At 45.3% G+C, this 25,110-nt stretch overlaps 1 long non-coding RNA gene across 1 annotated transcript in view; it reads right to left on the bottom strand.

Moving 5' to 3' along the window:
* The window catches only part of LOC310839332, a 60,200-nt gene extending 37,275 nt beyond the window's left edge, over positions 1-22,925 (bottom strand). The window contains exon 1 of the long non-coding RNA XR_014561443.1: positions 22,133-22,925. This is a non-coding gene — a long non-coding RNA (uncharacterized lncRNA). The remainder of the gene's footprint in view (positions 1-22,132) is intronic.
* Positions 22,926-25,110: the final 2,185 nt, after the last annotated feature.

Here is a 25,110-nt window from a genome sequence, read left to right as displayed (position 1 = left end):
GCTCTTCTTAAATTTGGTGATTCCCCATCCCTGCTGTGTGATATGACGCCCACATCTGGAAGCCCAAGATCTAGATCCTTAAACATGGGTTTTTGCGCATTTGACATGCGTACATTGAACATTGTTTATAAACATAGCCATTCAGCATATAGAACTTGAAAGCTGACCCCGAGATATAGGTGCTCCTGTTATTATAATCACCTAGGTCTGTAACCACAAGTGTGGTGTAGTGGTTAAGAACGGTAGTCTTGTAATCTGGTGAACCAGGTTCGCGTCCCTGCTCCTCCACATGCAGCTGCTGGGTGACCTTGGGCCAGTCACACTTCTCTGAAGTCTCTCAGCCCCACTCAGCTCACAGAGTGTTTGTTGTGGGGGAGGAAGGGAAAGGAGAATGTTAGCCGCTTTGAGACTCCTTTGGGTAGTGATAAAGCGGGATATCAAATCCAAACTCTTCTTCTTCTTCTTCATGGCAGGTGAGAGTGGGGCAGCAGGGAGTAGGGCACTGAACAAACTACAACCCTCCCCAGCCTCTGTAAGAAGTCCCATTGAATAACTGCTTCATTCAGCCTCCTCTCTTTCTAAAATTCAATGGTACAGAAATGCAGGAGGTTTCCAGCCAGGGCTGTGTATATTCTATTCAGCAAGCCAGAATTAGTTTTTGATCGAAGTATTGGCATAATGAGAATTTTATTTATTTTAAAGCATGTTTCTGGCCCCCGTGGTCACTTTGCGAGTGTGTTGAATCGAGTGAAGTCTCAGGAACTGAAGCTGGCTGGACAGTGCTTCTCCCAAAGGCCACGGGGTGAGGCTTCCGTCTAGCCTAGTGCTTGCACAGCTTCCTGCCCAGTTGCTGTCCTTTCCCTGCTGTCTACCTAGCCCTGATATACATGTGTTTCCTCCCTCCCTCCCTAAGGAAAGCATCTCTTCCTGCGCTGCCAGCTACAAGCTGCCTTGAAGGCCTACTTATTCAGGCAAAAGTACATGTGACACACAATTGTAGGTGACCCACTTTCCCCCTGTTTGACAAACTGCAATCAAACCCCTTCATGGTGCGAACAGTATCTCCTCAGACTCGTCCAAGAATTCTGGCTCCCCCGTCACAAACTGAGCCTGATCCATGGCTTGGTGCTATGCGGGGGGACTCCAAGTCATGTGCTGGCCATACAGTCAGGTCATGATTCTGCAGATCTTGTGTTTATGCAGCCTCACCTGCAAAACAACTCATTTTGGGAGTTTCTGCTGAGCAGTGGCAGCACAGGAAGGCAGGTGGTATGGGGGCTTGTGGGTGACACAAGAGCTTCAGGGCCCCAGAGCCACTGTCCATCTCCTGGGTCCGATCTTCCAAACAAAGCTCAACAACTTTAACCCATCTTTGCACCCCAGGCACCAATGGGGGTTGCTATGCCAGTGCTGCTGTGTACCAGTGCAAAGGATGCCACCAGCAGTAACTTCCACCCGCTGTTTGGGGTGCTCCTTGACAGCAGCACCCCAACACCGGCTTCCGCAGTGGATCTGGGGAGGACTGGGCAGAGGGACACCTCTGTCTCATCCAGACCCCTTTCTGCACTGCTGACCAGGTGTTTGGATTGCTTTGTTAAACCTTAAGGTGCTGCAGAACTCCTTGCTGTTCTTACTAGGAAGTAAATTCCAATGAACTCAATGGGAATTCCAAATAGACATGCATAATAGAGTGGTACCTCGAGTTACATACGCTTCAGGTTACATATGCTTCAGGTTACATACACTTCAGGTTACAGACTCCGCTAACCCAGAAATACTACCTCAGGTTAAGAACTTTGCTTCAGGATGAGAACAGAAATCACACAGCGGCAGCAGGAGGCCCCATTAGCTAAAGTGGTGCGGCAGGTTAAGGACAGTTTCAGGTTAAGAACGGACCTCCGGAACAAATTAAGTACGTAACCCAAGGTACCACTGTATTGGGCTTTTGGAATACCAAGCCCGAAATCCGCAACACATTGGCCTGACTGCAAACCCTGTTGCACTCAGTGGAACATAACTTCTTCTGAGTAAGGATACGTAGGACCAGGCTTCCTCCAAACCAGGCCATCCTGGACCAATAACAGCAGGTTGACAAAAACGCACTAGGTGTGGGGAGAGTAATCTTCCAGTCATAGTGAGAAATAAACAATGTAAGAAGTTTCTTCTATCGCTTTTCTTTTGCGATGTCCACATAGTGAGTGAGTTAGATAGAATATCCTGGGATTTTAGTTTGTTAACTTAAAGGCTCTTATTGGAGGAGTTTGCTTGGCATTTTTGAATTGGAGGAGTTTGCTTGGCATTTTTGAAGGCAGGAAGAGATGGTTTCACAAGGACATGGTTTTGCAGGAAAAGGGTGTGCTCTGGCCAGAAGGAATGTATCTTGGAAGAAAGCAGGCATGGTGTCAGGCTCAGTTCTGTTTACCAGAAGCCAGAGAAAGAGAGAGAAAGAGATAAAGAGAACGTGAAAGAGATACTACAGTATCTCCTCCTATCAAGCAACATGTAGCTGCATCTGTAGGGCAGATATCTGCATTTCTTTAGAGACAAGTGACCTGAGAAGAACCCATTTGGTGGCACCACAGACAGAAAGCCAGACCCCCAAGGCCAGAGGGCTCAGCCTCGGATTCAAGCTGATGCATTGATCACATTTCTCCAAGCTGATATCGCAGGCTGTCTGCAGACTTAGGAAAACATCAGACTTCCATTAGAATTCCTGGGCCCCAGGCAACGAGATAGGAACATATATAGCACTGACATGCTACATGCATGCTACAGATTGAGCAATGGACACATTCCTACAGCAGGGAGCAACCTGCCACTCCTTCCTGTCTCCCCCCACCAGTTCCTAGAAGATGCTGAGACAGTTCTCCATGCACACAGTGCTACACATGTCTGACAGTTCGGCTGCATCTGCTGCTACGTTATGTTACGAAACTTCAGCTAGTGCAGAATGCAGCAGCCAGGTTGCCCACCGGACCAGACGATTTGAGCATATTACAGTGAGACCTCAGGTTAAGAACTTAATTTGTTCTGGAGGTCCGTTCTTAACTTGAAACTGTTCTTAACCTGAAGCACCACTTTAGCTAATGGGGCCTCCTGCTGCCACTGTGGAATCTTGGTTCCCGAACTTAATCCATTCCAGGAGTCTGTTTGATTCCTGAAACAGTTCTGATTGGCTGCAGCAGCCGGGCATTCGGGCGTTCGGCTTCCAAAGAATGTCGAAAACTGGAACAATTATTTCTGGTTTTCGTTTGTTCGGGAGCTAGAACGTTCAGCTCCCATGGCGTTCGGGAGCTGAGGTTCCACTGTATATACATTTCTCTGATTTTACAATCATTTTGACATTTTAAAACTTGACTTCCTTCCCCCTCTTTCTGCGGTTCCTTAAATTTAATCTATTCTGCATATCCAAATTAACTTAACTTACTCATTTATTTATCTGCTTTTTATATGGGGTGGGGAATTGCTTCCTTCAAATCAACACAGGGGTGCAGAACTGCAGCAGTTTGGGCAGGGGGAGAGCATTGCCACACTGGTGTTGCCTATAATTAACACCCAGGTACTCAAAAGGCTAAATGCACCATCCATGCACACCTTTGGGAGCTGAATCCCGAGGCATGGCAACCCTAGCGGCTCAAGCTTAAGGAAACATTAACAAGGAACACAGGAAGCTCTCTTATAGGAAGTCTGTCTCTTGTCCACCTGGCTCTGTACTGTCTAGTCAGACAGGTAAACAGCTCTCTGGAGCCTCAAGGTGAGGCCAGCCCTGTAACCTGCTCGCTGGATCCTTTTAACAGGAGGTGCCAACCTGAGGCCCACGGCATGCCACGCATGTGCTCTCTGCTACTCTGCTAGAGCTCTCCCTGCCCGACAAAAGACAAAAAAAGACAAAAATGGGGGACGAAACAGGAACAGCGATTTGCCAGAAACAGGGACAAGACAACTGGGACCAGCAAAACATATGAAACAGTAACAAAGGAGACAGAAGGAAAAACCCTCCTGAGTTGCTTTGGAACAAACACGCACACTGGTTCTGAAGCAGCAGACCCACTCAAAAGATAGATCAAGGATTTAGAAGAAGAAGAAGAAGAAGAAGAAGTGTTTTTGTTTGTTAAGGGTTAGGCGCAATTGCAGTGGACTGATTGCACAGCCAGCAGGGTGGAAGAGAGCAAAAGGCAATAAATTGAGTACAAGGGATGACTTGGTTTGGTTTGACCCTGATGGAGGAAATCCATGCATTGTAAACTAAGAGGTTGTTACAAAAGCTGTTCTGAGCCAGGAAAGACCTTGAATGGCAAATGGACAGGCAGGGGAGTTGAGAACCCACCTAAAGCTGGGAAGGTTGCGCTTGCCTTGACAGGTGCCTATCCCAATGTTTTGCCAAAATTGAAGTAGCTCACCACGCTTCATTGGTATAATTTCATAGAACTGATAGCCCTTTCTTGCCCTGCATGTTAGCTGATAACTCTAATGTGTTATAGCTGAAGCCTTATGGCTAGCTCTGACTGGATGTAGAAGCGGTTCTTCCCTCTCCACTGGCACTTGGATCTTTCCAAAGCTCTCTAGCTATGCAATGAAGAAGATTCAGCTTCAACCATCAACCATCACCTTCTATAGGGGGCATTCCCTAGGGCAGGTACAGGAAGGGAGACTCGTATTGCACCCAGGCATTGCACTAATATTGCACATTTCCCCCTGGGTGCTAGACTAGATGGGCCACTGAACTGATCCAGGAGGCTCTTCTGTACTTCTTCGGATGGTAGACTGCTACAACAAAAGCTATTCTATCTCCCTGCTGTTTTCTAATCTATCATTTTGCAGTTTACCGGTACTTCTGCTGCTGCTATTGTGTGTATATACAAAGCTTTGAACAACTTGGGTCCAAGAAACCTGAGGCCTTATATCCCAGCCTGTACCCTGAGATCAAGAGTACCCTGAAGGAGTACTGTCAGTCGTCCCCTGTGTAACTGAGGCCCAACTGGCCTCAATCAGGCCAGCCATTCAGTATCCCTGGTCCCATACTTTGGAACACTCTCCCAGCAGAGATGTGGTGGGCAGCCTCACTTTTTACTTGTAGGTGTCTCTTGAAGGCCATTTTATACCAACAAGCCCGTGCAGTTGTTTAAAATTTCCTTGAGTCAGTCATATCTATGATTGTTCTGTATTGCTTTTATTTTTTATGTTTTTTGTAATGTCCTGATATTTCATAAGAGGTTGCCGTACAAATACTATTATAAATAAATAAAATTCATGCTAAAACCTGAGCAGCAAAATCCCCAAATGAGTTTTATTGACTTATTTTTTTTATCACAGGTCAATGGATGGGCATTTTCTTCTCAGGGAGAGGAGCATAAATTGCTTTCTTTTGCATTTACAAATGTTAACAGGTACTACACTTGATCATAGCCAAAAGGCCAGGAAGCATTTATGCATTTGGACTCTTTGTTGCTTCTGCAAGATCTTTTATGCTGGGAGGAAGGAGTCTGCTTCATCGGGGTTCTATGGGACTGTTGTGACTCAAAAGCCACATTGAAAACAAATAACCATGAATCATCAGGAACTGCCGCATGGCATCAAATTGCAAGATTCGGGTTCCTATAAATGCAAAAGAAACAGCCGCTGATTCTAGTACCTATACTTAAAGGACAGTTTCACACATAACAATTTTCCTGCTTGGATGTTCACAAGAATATCCATGGATACCTTTGCATGTGCAGATCACATATATGCCTATTTTATAACGTGCACAGATGCTGGGAACCCATGATTGACATGGCAACAGGTGGCTCCCCAAGACAAAGGCAAAAAGCAGATGAGCAGATGTCACACTTTTCTTCTGTACTTATGTAAGAAGGTAGGATTTGAGGAGCAGTTTTAAGCATGACAGGAAGCTACAGGAAGACCACTGGACATACACAGGCAGCACAAGGTAGGAAACCGTGGCACACTGATCTCTTACGAGGACTAGTTAGTTAAATACCTCAGTAATAAATAATAAAGCAAACAAATATCCTTTTCTCTTTCAGTCAGCCATGCCTTGTTCTGGTTCTCTGAAGCTCTAGATTTCTCGCTGCCTGAGCAAAGCTGCAAGAGCATCTGTAGGAAAAAAACGAACCTCTCTGTCCTCATGGAAGACCTTCTCTATAGTACAGTGCCATGGAAGGCGATCTTTGCCTGCGAGCAGCCAACTCTCAGCAAGCATCAAGGCCATCATTTCTACTAAATGGGAGAACTGTTTTGTTTCAACAGCAGCTGCGAGGAATCCTCATCCCTGCATCCCTCCACCAATCACATTAGTCCAGGATTGACAGTGGGTCAGCACAAAACCACAGACTTAAAAGGATGCTGTAGCAGAACCAAGCTATAAAGGAACGAGATGGGAATATAGAGGCAATCCACCCTGGAACTAGTGGCCAAAAGAAAATCTATGTACACATCGCACGGATACTGCATGGCAGGGCCTGTAACCAAAGCCACTGGGTAGTTGTTGTCACCAACTGCTGTTTGGCATTTTGGTTAATGATTTCTGTGCAAGGGTGCTTCAAATGACCTTTTTCCATGAGAGTGGGATGGGGGATCGGTTGTCTAAGGAACAAGGGCCCCCCTCCACCCCATATTTGGCTCTTCCGGTATTTCAAGAGTCTAAGCACGCCCTCTGCTGGATATTCAGCAGACTTGCTCAGAATAGGCTTGGGAACAGGGTCAAATCACTCTTGAAAAGCCACCTTTTGCATCTGAAATAATTCTATGGGGCGCATATTGCTATGTTAATTGTGGGGGAATCAGTGCTGGCCTTTAACTCATTCTGTGTCAGCTCCCTTTTAACTCTGTGCCACATACATAGTACCCCCATCACTCTGAAAACTCCTCTCAGGTATCCTTCCATAACACACAGAAAGACACACTCTTTCCCTCTCTATGAACTACCACAGATCTGTATGCTGTTAACTCCCTCTTCCCACTCCACCCTGTGGTTTTCTCTGCAACCCCATCTCTTACAATTCCCCCACTCTCTCATACACAGATACCACACACTTCCAGTCTCTCTTTAAAATTCCTTCCTACCTTTTCCTCCCAGCCACTTCTCGCTGAGTTCAGCAGCAAAAAAACACGACAACTTACAAGGCTTTCACACTTTTCCCTCCCCGCAATTCACAAGAGGGGGAAAGCCTGGGCCCAGCAGCCTTGGCGCAACAAGCAGGAAAAACTGATGTCAACTCCAGCACACACCTGGGAATCCAAGGACTGCATGAGCAATAAAGATGATTCTGGCATTCCCTCATCTTCGCCTTTGATGGGATGCTTGAGCATTAGAAGTTCCCGCAAAGAGGAAGGAGATGGTCTGTAAACAAAAGAATACTTCGTATTCCCCCAAGAAGTTGAAGCTAGTCAAGGAGGGTTCATCGCCCATGAGGCTTAATGTTGTGCCAGCCTGCTTTGGAGTTATTTTTTAAGGATAGAGACTTCAGATTCCATTTGTTTTTCAGGGGGTGAGTATTTAAAAGGTTTTAGGGAGCTTTGCAAGCTGCGCAATATGGAGAAGCATGGGTAAATGGGCTTCTTTATATTCAGAGTAAACATGCCTTATGGATCACCGGCCACCAAGTTGTGATTATGTGAGCCCGGGGCTCATAATAACTCTTTGGGGGGCATGCTATTAAAGCTTCATCTTTCCTCATTCCAGGGATGGCTAATTTCTGTATTCTCAAAGGCTTTCCCCGTTCTCTAAACAATGGACCATAGGCTGGATGTGTATGTTGTCATACTACCCTGCCTCTCGTTGCTCTGTTATTAGGGAGGGATCGGGTTTGATAATAAAGGCCAGCAAGATGTTAACACTAAAGTACAGAATCTCTTTATCTCACATAGCATTTGAAAACCATTTCCCTTATGAATGGAAGTGGGAGCAATTTTCAAAAGAGCTCATCTCGAGTGAAATTTGTTAAGATTTCCAGCTGGTCAGGTTCTTTAAAAAAACACACCAAAAACTGCCTGGGTGTAATATTTGGTTTTTGTAGCACTGCGTGAGAGCTAGCCACCAGAATTGGAGGGAGGGGGAGGGTAAAAAAACCAGGCATTTGGCATGGTTGCCAGAGTTCTTGTTGGGTAAATCTAGAATGTTTAAACCAAAGGATTGTTTTTAGTTGGTTAAGCTGTTTAGTCAATACTTGCACACTACTAAGATGCCATGTTACCGAACGAAACCCTAATGCTGTGTTTCTTACGCAATCTCATGTGAGTTGGCAGCATGCCTGGAAGAGCTGCTTGCATAGCTGCCATCCATAGGCTGCTCTGTCGAGCCAGGAAAAGTGTGTGTGTGTGTGTGTGTGTGTGTGTAGACACATAAATGTGATGTTGTGGCAGAGTGCATAGTGCTTTCACACCTGCTTTGCCGCCTCCTTTGCTACTCCAAGTTCTATGCAAAAGGGGGCAATGAGATGCCCACATTTTTTAATATCAGAAGTTGGCGCAACCGTGGAATGGTCTTAACTCAGCGGCAAAGTATCTGTCATGCATGCACAACATCCCTGGTTCAATCCTTGACAGAGGGCCTTCTTGGTAGTGGCACCTGCCCTCCCGTCAGATGTCAAGGAGATGAGTAACCATATAACCATATAAGACACAGGAATGAAGTATAGAGCTTTTTAATGTGTAATGTTTTGTTATGTTTTTATATATGTTGGAAGCTGCCCAGAGTGACTGGGGCAACTCAGTCCGATGGGTGGGGTACAAATTTCATCATCATCACCAACAACAACATCATCATCTCCGGTGAGAAAGTCCCGCCTGAAACTCTGGTGAGCTGCTACCAGTTGTGTGGAGAATACTAAGCTAGATTAGTATTGGATTGGTATAAGGTAGCTTCCTATATTCCTTACTGGTCAGGCTCCAGCCAAGATTACATGGTGGGCTGCCAGCTTGCCACCCCTGTTTCATACAATGTGATGAGACAATAGAGACTGGCTCTCCTGTTGTGATGCTATGTCAAGGCCACAGGTAGAGTTTGCTGCTCTACTGGTGGCAATGGACATTGTTATTGTTCTTGGTCACCCTCTAGTGGGTGTTGAAGGCCAAATTCACTCTGCCTGAACAATAGTGTCTCCCCCCACTCCCTTAATATGAGCCTGGCCAACCACTGATGTGCATGGCAGCCATTTTGGTTTGGGACTTGAAAGCCATACCCTCCAGCATTACTCTGATGAAAATAAGGACGTCCATCATCATCATCATCATCATCATGCACCCATCTGACTGGGTTGCCCCAACCACTCTGGGTGGATTCCGACATATATAAAAACATAATAAAACGTTAAACCTTAAAAAACTTCCCTATTCAAGGCTGCCTTCTGATGTTTTCTAAAGGGTGTATAGTTACCAATCTTGTTGGCTCAGGGGTCATATAACTCCATCCCCTCCAACCTTTCTCTGATGAAAATAGGGATGTCCTAAGGAAAAAAGGGACATTCCAGGATCAAATCAGGGTGGCTTCCGTTAATCCGGGACTGTCCCTGGAAAATAGGGATGCTTGGAAGGTGTAGCATGGCTAACTACTGATGTCCCTGACAGCTATTTTGGTTTGGGACTTGGTCAGTGAGCTTAACAAGCAGAGAGCTCATAAGTTGCAGATAAAGAGACTTAAGAGGAGACAACTCAAGTATATGTGTGAGCCAACTTTGGAATCTGATCCTTTACTTCAAGATGTGACACTCACTCCTTGTTGTGTTGGCGATGTTTAAAGCTCTAGGACAGAAGCTCATGCGGAAGAGGGGCTAGCTTCAGACACAAAGGCAGAACCTCTTCAGTCCAAACTGTGCAGGTGAGGGTCACGTAGTGCCAGAGTCTGATGTGCTTGGAAATGATTGATGATCTGGTTTGGGCGGTCATAAACAGCAATCATTTATTTCTTCTCTTGTTCTCAGGCCCCGAGGCTGTGCAGATAACCTCAAAACTTGAGATTCAAACTCATGTACCTGTTTGAACCTGCGCAGACAGAACCCAGAACTTTTGTTCCTTAATTAAGTGCCGAGACAAAAATGGGATGCTCAAACGAATCACCCTTTTTCTCTGTTAGGGCCTTTGGCAACACTAATTTTGTGGTTTGTGGATCTGGTGTGATACTTTTTTTTTTTTTTGCATGAATTTTTCAACATTGATCCTCAGAGGCAGCAGTTTGGATAGGGCCTCTTAGTGCAGGCTGAAGGCTGGAGAAGTGCTGTCTGTGTGTGTGTGTGTGTGTGTGTGTGTGTGTGTGTGTGTGTGTGTGTGTGTAGACACAACCTTACTCTGCTGAATGTGTGCTGTGGAGATTATATGGGGAAAGTGTATGGAATAGTTTCAGAGCCCTTTGTCTAACAGACACATTGACCTTTCTCTTCAGACATGTATAACAAAAGGACCCCTCTTCTCCCCAGGGGCCCTTGAAGCATCCTTTCTCATAAGCTTGGACTGCAGATGAAAAGGTATTTGCATGGAACACAAAAGCTTCCAGTCCTATTTCACCTACAGGGCAAGAATCAATAGCAATGGACTTCCCTTACTCAGGTAATAACTGCCTCCACCCTTTCTGGCTGAACTTAAAAGGGCGGCCCTTAAAGACAATAAAAGAACTGGTGAGGGAGCCAATAAGAAATGAGGGGAAATGGTGAGAGCAATATATTCCTTTTCAGAACTAATCAGTGCAGTTCAGTTCAGCTCAACCAAAAAGGTTAGCTTTACTAAACCAGAAACTCAATCCATTCCAGCACAGCTGCTGCAGAGCTGGAACAATTTTTACCTAAGACAACTCAATTTGAAACACGCCATCCAACCAAATTTTGCCCTCTCCATCATAACCTGCTCCCAAATCAAGCTAATTTAACTACTAGTAAGCCATCTCAATGTACGCTACCTTGGCCAAAAACCTAACTTGAATTAAATTAGTGTATTTTGAAGGCAAACGCGGCCAAATTTCCCAAGTTTTCTGAATTAGTGGCACTCACAGCCAAATTCAAGTCAACTGACCTCTAACCATTAGGTCCAGTCATGGCCGACTCTGGGGTTACGGCACTCATCTCGCTTTACTGGCCGAGGGAGCCGGCGTACAGCTTCCGGGTCATGTGGCCAGCATGACTAAGCCGCTTCTGGCGAACCAGAGCAGCACATGGAAACACTGTTTACCTTCCCGCCGGAGCGGTATCTATTTATCTACTTGCACTTTGACGTGCTTTTGAACTGCTAGGTGGGCAGGAGCAGGGACCAAGCAACGGGAGCTCACCCCGTCACGGGGATTCGAACCGCCGACCTTCTGGTCAGCAAGTCCTAGTCTCTGTGGTTTAACCCACAGCGCCACCCGCATCCCCAAGTCAACTGAAGCAACTCCCAAATAATAGTTCACCTCAGCAAAACTGAGTTAACCAGTGAAACCTTTTTGACAGGATAAACTAAGCTTGAGTTTTGGATGAAGTTCGAGCAAAGATGAGGTCTAGCTGCCTTCACCAAACTGGTGCCCTTCAGATATTTTGGACCATGGCTGCTTACACACTATGCAGTTAAAGAACACTGCAAACAGATGACTTCCTCCAAAGACGCATGGGATGTGTAGCTTGTTAAGCATTCTGGGAGATCTTTGAGAGGTTCAAGAAGCATACAGATGAGTTCCAGTCAACAATGTGTATTTAGACTTTCAAAAAACTTTCAGAAAAGAGACGGTGTCAACAAAAGATGTCTGGTTTCTGGAATCATAGTTTAAAGCTTCCTTAACACCGGACTATTGGCAGGAGATGGGCAGCACCTCACCCGGATTAGATGTGTTTGGCTGAAGGATTATGAACATTAGTGCATTGCAGGGTGGGGCTGAGGTGCTCACCTGACCTCTGGTCACCTGCATTGATGATGGAGGGCCAAGGCAGTGGTGACAACAGCATGGTGCAGACCTGCCAGCAGAGCCATTTCAGCACTCCTGCTGGTATGTTTGCACCAGGCTGACCTTGCCACTGACTCACTCCTCCCCATGTCCATTCCAGTATGCCAGTCCATCACCAGATGTCAGGTGAGCACCTACCCTAGCCCACCCCAATGTCTGCTATTGATAATCAACCTAGACTGGATCTAGATATCACAAAAATAGTTTCAGGAAAATGCATGGTAACCCTCATAATGGGAAATCACTTGGGTGTAAGATAGAACTCTACAGCACCATCTGGTGCCACAGTGTTATAACGCATTTAAAACGCCTTTTCTTTACTAATGTAGCTGAGTCCCTTAATCAAAAGGGCTTTGAACTAAATCCTGCGATGGCCCAAAGGTAAATATGAAAGTAAGCACAAAAGGAAGGGACTTGGATGCTGCAGGAGAAACTGGGGGTGTTGTGCTGTTATCTAGCAAACTGCAAAATAACATACCAGAGGAGACATTGGATCAGACCAGCCACGTTTTCCAGTGTTTATATACTAATATGCAGAGTATACGAAACAAACAAGATGAGCTTGAACTCCTAGTACAGGAAGATAAACATGACTTGATAAGATTGGAATGTAGCAACTGAAGGATATAACTTGTTCAAAATCAAGAGATACAACAAAAAAAGAGAGTGGCTGGAAGCATTTTTTTTTTTTTAAATATACACCTTCACAGACATTAAGGAGAGCAAATATGGTACCATAGCCCCATGGAGAGCATTTGAGTAAAACTGAATAGAGGGGAAAAACGAAAAAACAGCATTGTGGTCAGAGTCTACTACAGACTGCCTAACCCAGGCAAGGGTGTGGATAATAACTTTTCTGAAATAAATCATAGATGTTTCAGAGAAGCAACAATTAGTAGTGATGGGGGCTTCAGCTACCCTGATGTCTGTTGGCAGACCAATCTTGCCAGGCATGGAATCTCCAGTGAATTCCTGACATGCCTTGCTGAAAACTTCTTCTTTCAGAGCAAGGCAGAAGAAAGAATGAGGGGACTGGTTACCCTCGACTTGTTCTTTACCAATAGGGAAGCAAGGCAGAGTCAAGCCATCCATTTAGAACACATCCAATGCACATTTAACAGCACATTACTTCCCGCAAAGAGTCCTGGGAACTGTAGTTTGTTGAGGGTGCTGGGGATTGTAGCTCTGTGGGGGATGGGACGCTACAGTTCTCAGAATTCTTTGGGGGGAGCAATGTGCTTCCAAATTCTTGATCCTGTGGAAAGCCAAAGGTGAGCATAGTCAAATGTGTGTTGTGAATTTCAGGAAAGCTGAGATTTTAATAAATTCAGAGAAATGCTACGTGGGATGGATGCCATGTCTAGATATATTGATGTGGAAAGGAGCCCCAAATGGGTGGGAGTTTTCTTAAAGGAGTTACTAGAAGCACAAACAATCCCTCAAGAGTGAGGAAGCATCTCAAAATGCCAGAGAGTGGCTGCATGAAAAGCTTTGTGAGGAGTTGAAAATAAAAGAAAGGCACATGTCAGAAATGGAAGGAAGCCATGGCTGGTGGACACTCGGATGAATACAGATGAGGAGCCCAGGTTGGTAGATAAGCTAAAGCTCAGAAAAAGCTGGTGAGGGATGCCAAGAGCAATGAAATAGCTTGTTCAGCTCCAAAGAAGAGGAAGGGAATGGTAGGCCTGCTGTTCAGTAAGGATGAGGAAATACCAACATGCATATACCAGCATGCATCAAAAAGACTGGACTGCTCAGCTCCTCTTTGACTCCATCTTCTCCCAACAGGGGAAGGGCTATAGCTCTGTGGGAAAGTATCTGCCTTGCATGCAGAAGGTCTCAGGTTCATTTCCTAAGGGTTATGAATGCCCCCCATCTGAAATTGAACTGAACACTGAGATCCAGCACCAAGGGCCTTCTGGCAGTTCTCTCACTGCAAGAAGTGAAGCTACAGGGAACCAGGCAGAGAGCCTTCTCAGTAGTGGCACCATCTCTGTGGAATTCCCTCCCTTCAGGTGTCAAGGAGATGATTAACTATATAGCCTTTTGAAGACATCTGAAGGCAGCCCTGTATAGGGAAGTTAAAAAAAAAGTAGTTTTATTATGTTTTTATATATGTTGGAAGCCGCCCAGAGTGGCTGGAGAAATCCAGTCAGATAGGTGGGGTATTATTATTATTATTGACAGCTGCTGAAAATCAGTGTAGACAATACTGAGCAAGATGAGACCTATAATCTGACAATGCCCTCCCAAAGAATCCTGGGAACATAGCTTGCTAAAGGTGCTGGGAATTATAGCTCTGTGATGGGTGAACTACAGTTCCAAGATTTTAGCATGTATGTGGAGAATTTGTTTTAAATGGGTGGCGCTGTGGGTTAAACCACAGAGCCTAGGACTTGCCGATCAGAAGGTTGGAGGTTCAAATCCCTGTGATGGGGTGAGCTCCCGTTGCTCGGTTCCTGCTCCTGCCCACCTAGCAGTTCAAAAGCACGTCAAAGTGCAAGTAGATAAATAGGTACTGCTCCGGTGGGAAGGTAAACGGTGTTTCCGTGTGCTGCTCTGGTCCCTTTACCTTTACCTATGGACGTAGTCTTAGTTTCTCACCACGGAGAGGCCTGAAGTACAAGGAGTTCCAGGAAACCTAAATTCAGAAAAGAAGGCAGGGGGAGATTGGCTTTAATGCTCACTTCTGGGCCTCTTGGCATTTCCAAGTCCCCCAGGCCACAAGGGGCAGATGTTTTTCCTGCAAACTGTGCAGCCTAGCAAACAAGGCATTTCACATTCTGATAGGGGGTGAGGGGGGTGAGGGAATGAATAAAGAAAAGCAAGTTGGGGGTTGGATAAAAAGGCAAGCTACAACTGTAATACTGGACCAGTTATTGCCAGCAATAAATATTTTCGATTTCTTCCAGAATGTATCTGTCCACGGATGGTAATTACGTTTCACAGGCTCTCCCACACGTTTTGCTCCAAGGCCTGCGTCTTTAAGCCCCTACCCCACCCCAATACCGAGCTGCGGGTTTTATTGCCAGAGGTCAGGGTGTTCTGCCCTGTTTTATTCCTTGTTTGTTTGAAATTATGACGTTGCCTCCGCAGCCCTATCTCCACCCGCTTCCCCCAACTGGGTGGCAGAGTGCGAAGGGCCCTTCTTGCATGAGCAGACATTTCTGTGGATATTCCTCACATCCCTTCCATAAAGGGCTTGCTTATTGAACTCATAAAAAAAGAAGACACGGCGAAACCTCTGGAGCATTTCTTAAGGATTGCATTAAACCTCTGAACAACACTCGGTCCAGACACCGGCCTGTGGGGCAGATAGGGTAGCTTCGTACCTCTCCCATGAGCGACGTTTGTGAGAGACAAGAACTCTTTGCAAGGGCCTTTTTCTGTGTACAGTGGTACCTCGGGTTATGGACGCTTCAGGTTACAGACTCCGCTAACCCAGAAATAGTACCTTGGGTTAAGAACTTTACCTCAGGATGAGAACAGAAATCACGCGGCAGCGGGAGGCCCCATTAGCTAAAGTGGTACCGCAGGTTAAGAACAGGTTCAGGTTAAGAACGGACCTCCAGAACAAATTAAGTTCTTAACCAGAGGTACCACTCTAGTTTGAGAAGGAGGAGTCTTAACTGCAGGGGTCTTCGGAGTATCTTAAAGTCAAAAAAGGAGATGGATGGCAGAGCTGGCAAGAAGAATCTGAAAGGGACAATATATGACTGGTCTGGTACATGGTTTGTCGCTTACCCTGAAAGGGGAGGGCTACTACAGTAATTGAATACAGGGGACCAATGAAACCTGTGTGCAGTTAAGGTACTTGCTTTGCTCCTGACTCTTGGCACATACCCTCCAAGTGTCCCTATTTTCCAGGGACAGTCCCAGATTTACAGAAGTCAACCCGGTTTCTGGTTTCATCTCGGAATGTCCTGCTTTTCCTTAGGATGCCCCTATTTTCATCAAAGAATTGTCGGAGGGTATGGAATTGTGTGACCCCTGAGCCAAGAAGATAAGGAACTATACAACCTTCGGACGACATCTGAAGGCAGCCCTGTCTAGGAGAAGTTTTTAAATGTTTAATGTTTTATTATGTTTTTATATGTGTTGGAAGCCGCCCAGAGTGGCTGGGGCAACCCAGTCAGATGGGCGGGGCATAAATAACAAAATTATTGTTGTTATTATTATGGAATAGGATGCCCCTATTTTCATCAGAGAAATGTTGGAGGTCACGTCGTTTTACAAAGGCAGCCCTCCTCTAGAAAGCAACAGGTCCTGGGTGCCGAATGCCACGTTATTCTGCACCATATAAGATAATTACAGGCCTGCAGGATGCCAAGTGTAGAGAATGCCAGATTTCCTGAGGACATCAATGGGGCTGAAAATTAAATGTTCCCTTAAAAAGGCGAAGAAGCTGGAACCCTGCATAATAAGGCTTACTCTGAACGACAAAGATCTCCTGCACCCGGGCATGTAACCAGGACAATTAAACAAGACAATGGGAACCTGACTGCACCATACTGCTTTGGACCCACACCGTCAACAGGGACAAATATGCTTGCCCAGATGGACAGCTACACAAAGGGATGTCTAGCTGAGCCCACAAAGTGGTTGAAAGATTGCTTGGACTCTGGAAAGTCTTCTTAGGGCTGGTTCGCAGATGAGCATATATCACCTGATATCTCATCATTCAGTGACTTTCAGATGACCGAGTAACTGACTCTATTTAAATAGGTGATGTCAGACAGCATGAAAGCACTCTGGCTGTGATGTTTGATCTGAGATGGCTGCTTCGCATTTGTAGGTCATCACTTGATTCTGCCGCTATCGAGTGATGAATAAGCATGTGTAAGCTCATCCTGAGAGGAAGGCAGTTTTGGGAAGACTGTGTTTGTGTCACTCTTGGATCACAAATTTCCCCGCTCTTGAGGGGAGTCTGGGATCTGCTGCTTCTCATGTATTGATCCTTAACCTGAAGCATTATACAGTCATACCTCGGTTTGCGAACGTCTCTGTTGACAAACATTTTGGTTTTCGAATGCCGTAAACCCGGAAGTAAATGCTTCGGTTTTCGAACGCACCTCAAAAGTCGAACATGAAAAGCGGCTTCCGTACTGAGTCTTCAATTTGCGAATGTTTCAGAACTTGAACTGTCTTCTGGAATGGATTAAGTTCGAAAACAAAGGTACCACTGTATAGAAGAATTCTGCAAAACCCCATAAGCTCACAAGAAGAGCCCTGCAGCTGGATCAGACCCAAGGCTGACCTGGTCCTGTTTCTCACAGTAGCTAACCATATGCCTCCAAGAAGCTCATGAGAAAAACATGAGTGCCAGAGCATTCTCCAATTGTGTTCTGCTGTGCTGGCATCTGGGTACATGCTGCCTCTTGTCCTATAGGTAACATATAGGCATCATGGCTGAGCAGCCCTTGATAGCTCAGTTGGTTAGAGTGTGGTACGGATAACACCAAGGCTGCAGGTTCGATCCCCATAAGGGACATTCTTGCATTGCAGGAGGTTGGACTCAAAGATCTTCAGGGTCCCTTCCAACCCTACGATTCAGCTTTATCTTCCATCAACTTGCCTAATTCCCCTTTAAAGAAATGTTTATCAGGGTTTTCAATTAAGAGCTAACAAAGCAGATAATGTAAGAAAACAATATCATAAACGTGCACATAAACTGAAACATAAATTAACACAAACATTTGTTTTGTGGCTGGCAAGATGGAAGAAAACAGAAGCAAACTTTCTGAGTTTCTTGTCCATGGTCTCGCTTCGGAGGTGCCGATACATCTCCTTGCCAAGGGCACAAGTGAGTCTAGGTACGCCTCTGCAAAAATGTACACATATGGAACTGAAGCCTAGATGCACACTTTTCATCCGAGAGAAGGGACAAGTGCAGGATTCTGGATTCAAACCATCAGTCCATTTTGGAGGGCCTGTTGTAGCAATTGGTTTCCCACCAGGTTTTTCAGGAATGCCAGAGATTCCATCAAGAAACTTTGTCTGGGTCTAACTCCTTCTGTTTTATAGGGGCTGGTGAGTGGATGGAAACGTGAACAAAGTCCCACCTGGAATTAGACAATGAAAGTGAACAGGAAAGAAGATGTGGTGGAAAAGGTGAAATCTGACCTAGCCTTTCAACAAGGATCCTAAGGAACCATCCTCAGGGACCTCAGGGACAAGGCTCCCCAAAGCAACCAAGATGCCGGCATAATTGCTCTTAACATTAACTTGAAAACTGGATAAACAGTATAATCTCATAATAATACAAAGGCAGAGGCTCATTTATCACACTTTTTCTCTCCTGCTGACAGGAATTCTCTAGGGTAGCTTCCGATGGATTAAAATAATTGAAAGCTTTTAAATATTAGGTAGCATCGTGGCTTCTTCAACACATCCACTGGCTGGGAAGGTGAGGCAGAGCCTCTGGGGGCATTAGTGGAAGAGAAAATTAAGGATATTTGAATAACTGATGGAACCATCCAGCCAATCTCATGCTATCCAGTTCTAAGCATTTCCAGGACTCCTAGCTAGAAGGATACTCCCTCTTTTGGTATCCTATACAGTTTCTCCTTGGGTCTCCTCCTTCCCTTTGAGCATCTCTCTTATTGGACCTAGCAATCCATTCAAGTTACCTCTTCTTTCATTCAGTCTCTAGTGTTCTGTAATTGCACTGCGTACCCCATGAAAGTACTGTCATTCCATTCCTTACCTGTCCTGCAACTAAACTAAACAGCAAAGAGAAGGAGGTAAAAGATGAAATGCGATCTAGTTCTTGTTTTTGTAGGAGATGAACTGATTTCTCCTGCCTTCACCACTGATGCCCTAGGCTCAGCCAAGCATTTTGAAAGTCCAGGAAGAATGGAATCAAAGATCAGCCAATAGTCTAGTCAAAAACTTTATTGCCACCTGTTGCAAATGGCAAAATGGACACTCAGGTCCTGCCACTGACAGTAGCGTCACAGAGAAAGTCAGCTCATGTGGAGTCACTTAATGACTCAGAATGCATGAAGACATATTTAATAACAGCAGTGAGGCCACTGTGGAATCATAATCACAGCATTAAGGGCACATGTACAGCCTTCTCCCACAGATCAAGCTGGGGGGAAACCGATTCATCTGTTTTTTAGCAGGAACTGGCAGTGCTGAGCATGGATTGGCTGGACGTTGTATCAATCACATGGCCACTCCCCCTTTTCAGAGACGGCTGTGTACAGAGCTGATTTTATATATTTTGTTGAAATAATTTTTGCCAAAGTTCTTAGCCAAAAAAGGCTTCCAAATCAGCTCAAAATTAGGGGTGTATGAGGAAATAACAACCACAACCCAGGGCTTTTCTTGTATTTTCTTATTAGCTTTCCAAGTCAACCCATCAGCCATTATCCCAGTCCTCAGCATCTCTGCCCCACCTGCTACTTCTCAAACCTAGCAAACCTGATATTGGATATTTATTGGTTGCTCTGCCCTTCTCCTTTGCATATTCTGGGTTTCATGGAGTGCAAAACGGCCACACCCAAAATGGTCTGGGCCAATCTAGCCTATATGCCCATAAATACATGCAGCCTACCTGCAACTGGGATTCTTTCTGCATATGAGATGTCTGGAATATCTGGGATGGAGCAGGAAGGATGCTGTGTGGGGGAATGAGTCATTCACTCAGTGTCCTGGAAAAAGTTGAAGCCAATAGTTATGATATCTTTGACCAAGGTTTTGAGGGCAGCCTTTGTAGGTATGACACCATCTCATGACATCATCTCTATTAGTAATGCCTACTCCTGTTTGCCCACAAATTTGTGCCCACCCCCAAGTGCAGCTCCTTTATTTGTTTACTGGTGCTGTCACACAATTAGAAAAAAAATCAAAACTGATTAAGTGCATGAGTGCCGGTTGACTGATTAAATGTGCATGCATTTACATATGGGGGAGGGGAACCGCTCTAATCTTCTAATACTGTTTACCATGCTTCTAAAAACATTTTAAATATGCTACCCAATTCATCGGAGGGTATCCCTTTTAGCGCTTAAAATATTGCAATCGATTAAATATTGTACCTTGTTGTTTATGTTTTTGGTTTATATTCCACTCTCTGACAGTGGCTTATTTATTTATTTACTGTTGAGGATCACACTCTCTAGGAAGGTGGACTGCAGACCAGATGTGGTCAGGGCCAAAGTCAAAATTGGGTGGAGCCACCCTTTACTCTCTCTCTTTATTTCCATTCCATTGGCTGCCGAGAGAGAGGGAGAGGGAGGCAGAGATTACTATTGCCAGAGGTCTAAACTTACACAAATAAAGGCATCTTTCCCACTTACGCAGGGTAAGTGTTCCTGGGTACTGCATGTATACATGAAATTGTGTGTAGTGGGGAATATCATATAAAAAGCCTGTAAACACCCTCAAACCTCTGGAAACCCTTTTTAAAAACCCCACAGTTTGAATTGATTTATTTAATTACTTCCCGGTGCCACACGCATACACGGTCGTGCATGAAGTGTAGGTGGGTTCCTACGAGGCAAGACACAGTGATAACAGCAAGAGCTTTTATTGAACTAACAGAACTTGACAACAGGGGCAAAGCAACTGCTTATATATATTTCTGAAGGCCTGGGCCACTCCCACTCCCAACATGATTGGCTGTCTTAACTTCTAGGCTGCGAATCATAACTCAGAGTTTAAGGGCCAATGGCAGAGGCCCAAATCCTGAAATGTTCTATGATTGGATATCAGAACACAGGGGCTCAGAATCCTGAGTCCAGACTCAAGCTCAGGCAAACACAGACCACTGAATACATAACAGTGCACATGTTGAACACACGTATGTAGGGAGAATTTACACCAGAGTTGCCTCAGTTGTGGCACTCCAGAGGTGGTTGATCTCCCAACCCCTCATCCCCAGCTAGCCTGACCATCCAGCAGGGATGATGATAATTGTAGTCAGTGTTGTTTTTTTCTGGGGGGTGCAGGGATACACATACCCCTAAACATTTTGTGAATCTTCGTACTTTTGTCCATTTACTGTATTTATCTTTCCTGATTTGAACTATAAAATGGTGATTTTTTTTTAGTCAAAATGAGAGTACCCCTAAACATTTTTTTAAAGAAAAAAAGCACTGGTTGTAGTTGAAGGCGGACAACAAATTAAACACCTGTGGTTTCCACAAATTCCCCCCTCCCTCTCCCACACACACCCCAACCCAGCATCACAAAATGGCTGCCCTCCACTCCCTCAACAACGGCGATTTGCACAAATCCCTCAACAACAGCAATTTGATAAAACTAATAACAATGATGTGCTTTCCCTTCCCTTTTAAGCATCGTCATCACCCTACTTAGCATGCATAAAACACTTCTGAGTTTTTAAGTACAGTGGTACCTCCGGTTAAGTACTTAATTCGTTCCGGAGGTCTGTTCTTAACCTGAAACTGTTCTTAACCTGAAGCACCACTTTAGCTAATGGGTTCTCCTGCTGCTGCCGCGCTGCCGGAGCACGATTTCTGTTCTCATACTGAAGCAAAGTTCTTAACCCGAGGTACTATTTCTGGGTTAGCGGAGTCTGTAACCTGAAGCGTATGTAACCCGAGGTACCACTGGATTTTGCAGGTGTTATCTTGGTAGCTTCTGACAGTGTCCTATAAGGTAAGGCAGTGGTGTTATTATTTTCATCAAAATAATGAAAATGCAGGGCAGAGGCTGAGAGCAATCAACCTGCCCCAAAAGGCCAGATAAAGAGTTGGTGGATGAGAGGCAGGGAATTTGCCCGTGCCTATCACTTTCTCATTCTTCCAATCTTCAGTTCTCCACAACTCTGCAGCGTTTTTTTTTTAAAAGATCCTCACAAAAATTCATCATTTTGGTACCAATTTCTTCTAATAAACACATGTTTGTATGCAGTTTGGACTAATGTACACATTTTCGCAAGCAATTTCCTCGAATACAACGCATCTTTGTATGTCAATCTCAAAAATATATTCATTTTTTTCTGTGAACTTTTCCCTGATTTATGCATTTTGGTAAAGCTTGGTTGTAGACCTGCATCTCAAAATCCGGGCAAGTGCCAATTCAAAAGGATTTCTGTACTTTGGTTCTCGTGCTGTTACAGAAAGTGCAGATTTCACTGGTTCGCCTTTAAATGTGAACTGAATAAAATTTCTCCTCCACCCCTCCTGGGAACCTCCCAAGTCCTGCTCTTAGTGACTACCCATTCTACACAAAGCCCAAGTGCAGCCCGACTCTTACCTGGAGCTCTTTGTTCTGGAAGGAGTCTATCTGTAGCACACTTGCTGTATGACGGCAGAAATGTAAGTCCGTATTGTCTGCACTAATTGGCAGTGGCTCTATAGCCTTTAAGCCAAAAGGTCTCTTCTTAGCCCTACCTGGAGATGCCAGGGATTGAACCTGCATACAACCTGCCGCTGAGCCGCAGCCTTTCCCCATTCAGCTCTGGACTGAATGAGTCGATCTGTGGCTTGCTGGCTGGCTGATGCATTCAGCCCCAAAGGTCAGGGCCTGGCCTTGATGACCTGTGCTTTTGTCTTGCTCTGCGATTCTCATAGCCTCTCCTGTTCCGACATGTGGAAGATGCCTTGGGCCTTAGCTGGATCACACGCCCTTCCCCAATGAGCCAGCCGGCTCTGCCAAGCAATGTGTTTCCAATCGCCTGCTCCCGAACCTCGCCGAAATCCAAACCACGTGCCATCTGCTCACCTGCAACTAATCAGCCCCGAGCTACTGAATAAATGTATCCCACGCCTCAGCCGGTGCCGCACTCCTGTGTGCACAACCCTGCTCCGGTGGTGGCTCACTACTCCTTCCTCCCTCAGTTCATTTGTGCCCAATGCCAAACATGGGCAGCTCCATTAAGGTATGGAGTGGGTCCCATGGTTGGGTTTAGCAGAGGCCTCACTGGGAGCCAGATCTGGGAAGGAAGCCTCACTGGAAACACAGCTACCTCCCAAGTAAAGCAGCCTGCAAATGTTACAGGCATTCTGCAAAGCGGCCAACCATCCAGTATTTTGCAATCTGACAGATGAAACTGTGTTGTGTAAAGAAATGAAAGTCTGAAGTCTTAAAAGGCAGCAAACTCCAAAGGCTAGGTATACCAACCCTAATATACCATATTCTAACCTGATTCTGCCTACTAACCTCACCTCTCCAAAGAGGTGCATGCTAATAACAAGCACAACAACAACAGTAGTAGCTTTATTTGTACCCCATCCATTTGACTGGCATAAAGTATAAGGTAAAGGACCCCTGATGGTTAAGTCCAGTCAAAGGCGACTATGGGGTTGCGGTGCTCATCTCACTTTCAGGTTGAGGCAGCCGGCGTTTGTCCACAGACAGCTTTCCGGGTCATGTGGCCAGCATGACTAAACTTCTGGCGCAACAGAGCGCACAGAAATGCCGTTTACCTTCCCGCCACAGTGGTACCTATTCATCTCCTTGCACTTGCGTGCTTTCAAACTGATAGGTTGGCGGGAGCTGGGACACAGCAACAGGAGCTCACTCCGTGACAGGGATTTGAACTGGCAACAGTGCTGGATTTATGTATAGGCTAAGTAGGCTGAAGCCTAGGGCCTCTAAATCTAGGGGGCCTCACCAGCCCTAATGCTCCCTAGCGGGCAGTCTCCCCTCTCCCAAAATTGCAAACCCAAGACTTCATGCGAGGCCAGGACAACTCGGGCCCAGCAACTATTAGACTCAGGGCTAGCCAGTGGGGCCCAATTTGGAGCAGTGGGGCGCAACTTGATTTTTTTTTTTTTTTTGTAGGGCCCCAGTTTATAGCCAAAGTCTGCAAAATCTTATAGATATAAATAAAGTCCATCTAGATTGCCCTGGTGCAGAGGCCCCCTTAGGAGTGGCCCACAGATCCATCCTGGCCGTGGGGCACATCGGCATCAATGCGACATAACAAATAAAGGCTTTATATCAGGGACGGCACAAAATATGAAATGGCAGCAATTGTGTTTCACTCCCCCAAACCAGATTATTGTGCATGTATAGCTGACCACAAACATGTGCCTAATCCTTACTTGTGTCAGTGTATATAACTCATATGTATGTATATATCCCACTGATCTCATGCATATACATTATCACACAGTGTCTCATCTCTCTCTGCCTCTGTTCCTGAGACTGAAACAAGAGAATACATTTTTACTCTAGTAATTCCACAAACACCCCCTAGAAGAAGAGTTGAGCCAAAAGGAAAAGGCTTCTGCTGATTTCAGTCTGGGCATAACTGCAAACATAACTACCAACCAACAGAATGGAAATTGAAACTACGGTAAATTAAAGCAACTGCTTTGCATCAAGGGCCATTTCAAAATTACTATGTATGCACAGGGAGGGAACATCCCCATATTTCCCAATGCCAACACGAGATATTTCTTGTGACGTAACACATGCAACATGCCATTGTGAGAGTGTTAGAGGCAGTTTTACTAGTTCAACGTACTGTTTTCATGTGAAAACAAGCTCTTCTTTTTTAAAAAAAGGGTTGTGTGAGTTTTCAGCATAATGGAGCTGCCTGTGGAGGGCACCTATTGGCTAGCACTTGGGTCATCGCAACGCCATTCCCCCTATTTCCAAAACAGTTTTGCAATTCTTTTAAAAATAGTTTGTAATTGTTTTAGAAATGGTTTGCAGTTCTTTTAGAAATAGAATGTATCTATTCATGAAAAATTCTTTCTTAACCTTTTAAAAAAGGCAATGATTAACTCATACAAAATCCCCACCGCCAGACGTCAATTCTGCCTTCAATTCCATCATCAATTCCCGGTGATGTCCGGGAAAATCCAGACCAGGGGTCAGCAACCTTTTTCAACCGTGGGCCCGTCCACTGTCCCCCAGACCATGTGGGGGGTTGGACTATATTTTTTTAAAAAAATATGAACGAATTCTTATGTCCCACAAATAACCCAGAGATGCATTTTAAATAAAAGGACACATTCTACTCATGTAAAAACACGCTGATTCTTGGACGGTCCCCAGACCAGTTTGAGAAGGCGATTGGGCCGCATCCGACCCCCAGGCCTTAGGTTGCCTAGCCCTGAAACAGACGTTTGGAAGCCCTACATACGGGTGATACGTTAAATATTTTTTAAAGGTTAGACAGTCCACCTGAAGCAAGACTGGTGGCTGAACCAGTGTCTGGCTCACTGGTGTCTGGCATGTAAACTGAATAACTAAGCTCACATTGCAGGTGAAGAATCTGC

This window comes from Podarcis gaigeae (genome assembly GCF_964106915.1).
Source record: "Podarcis gaigeae genome assembly, chromosome: 2".
In the NCBI taxonomy this organism is placed as follows: Eukaryota; Metazoa; Chordata; class Lepidosauria; order Squamata; family Lacertidae; genus Podarcis; species Podarcis gaigeae.
This window is presented reverse-complemented; position numbering and strand designations above follow the sequence as displayed.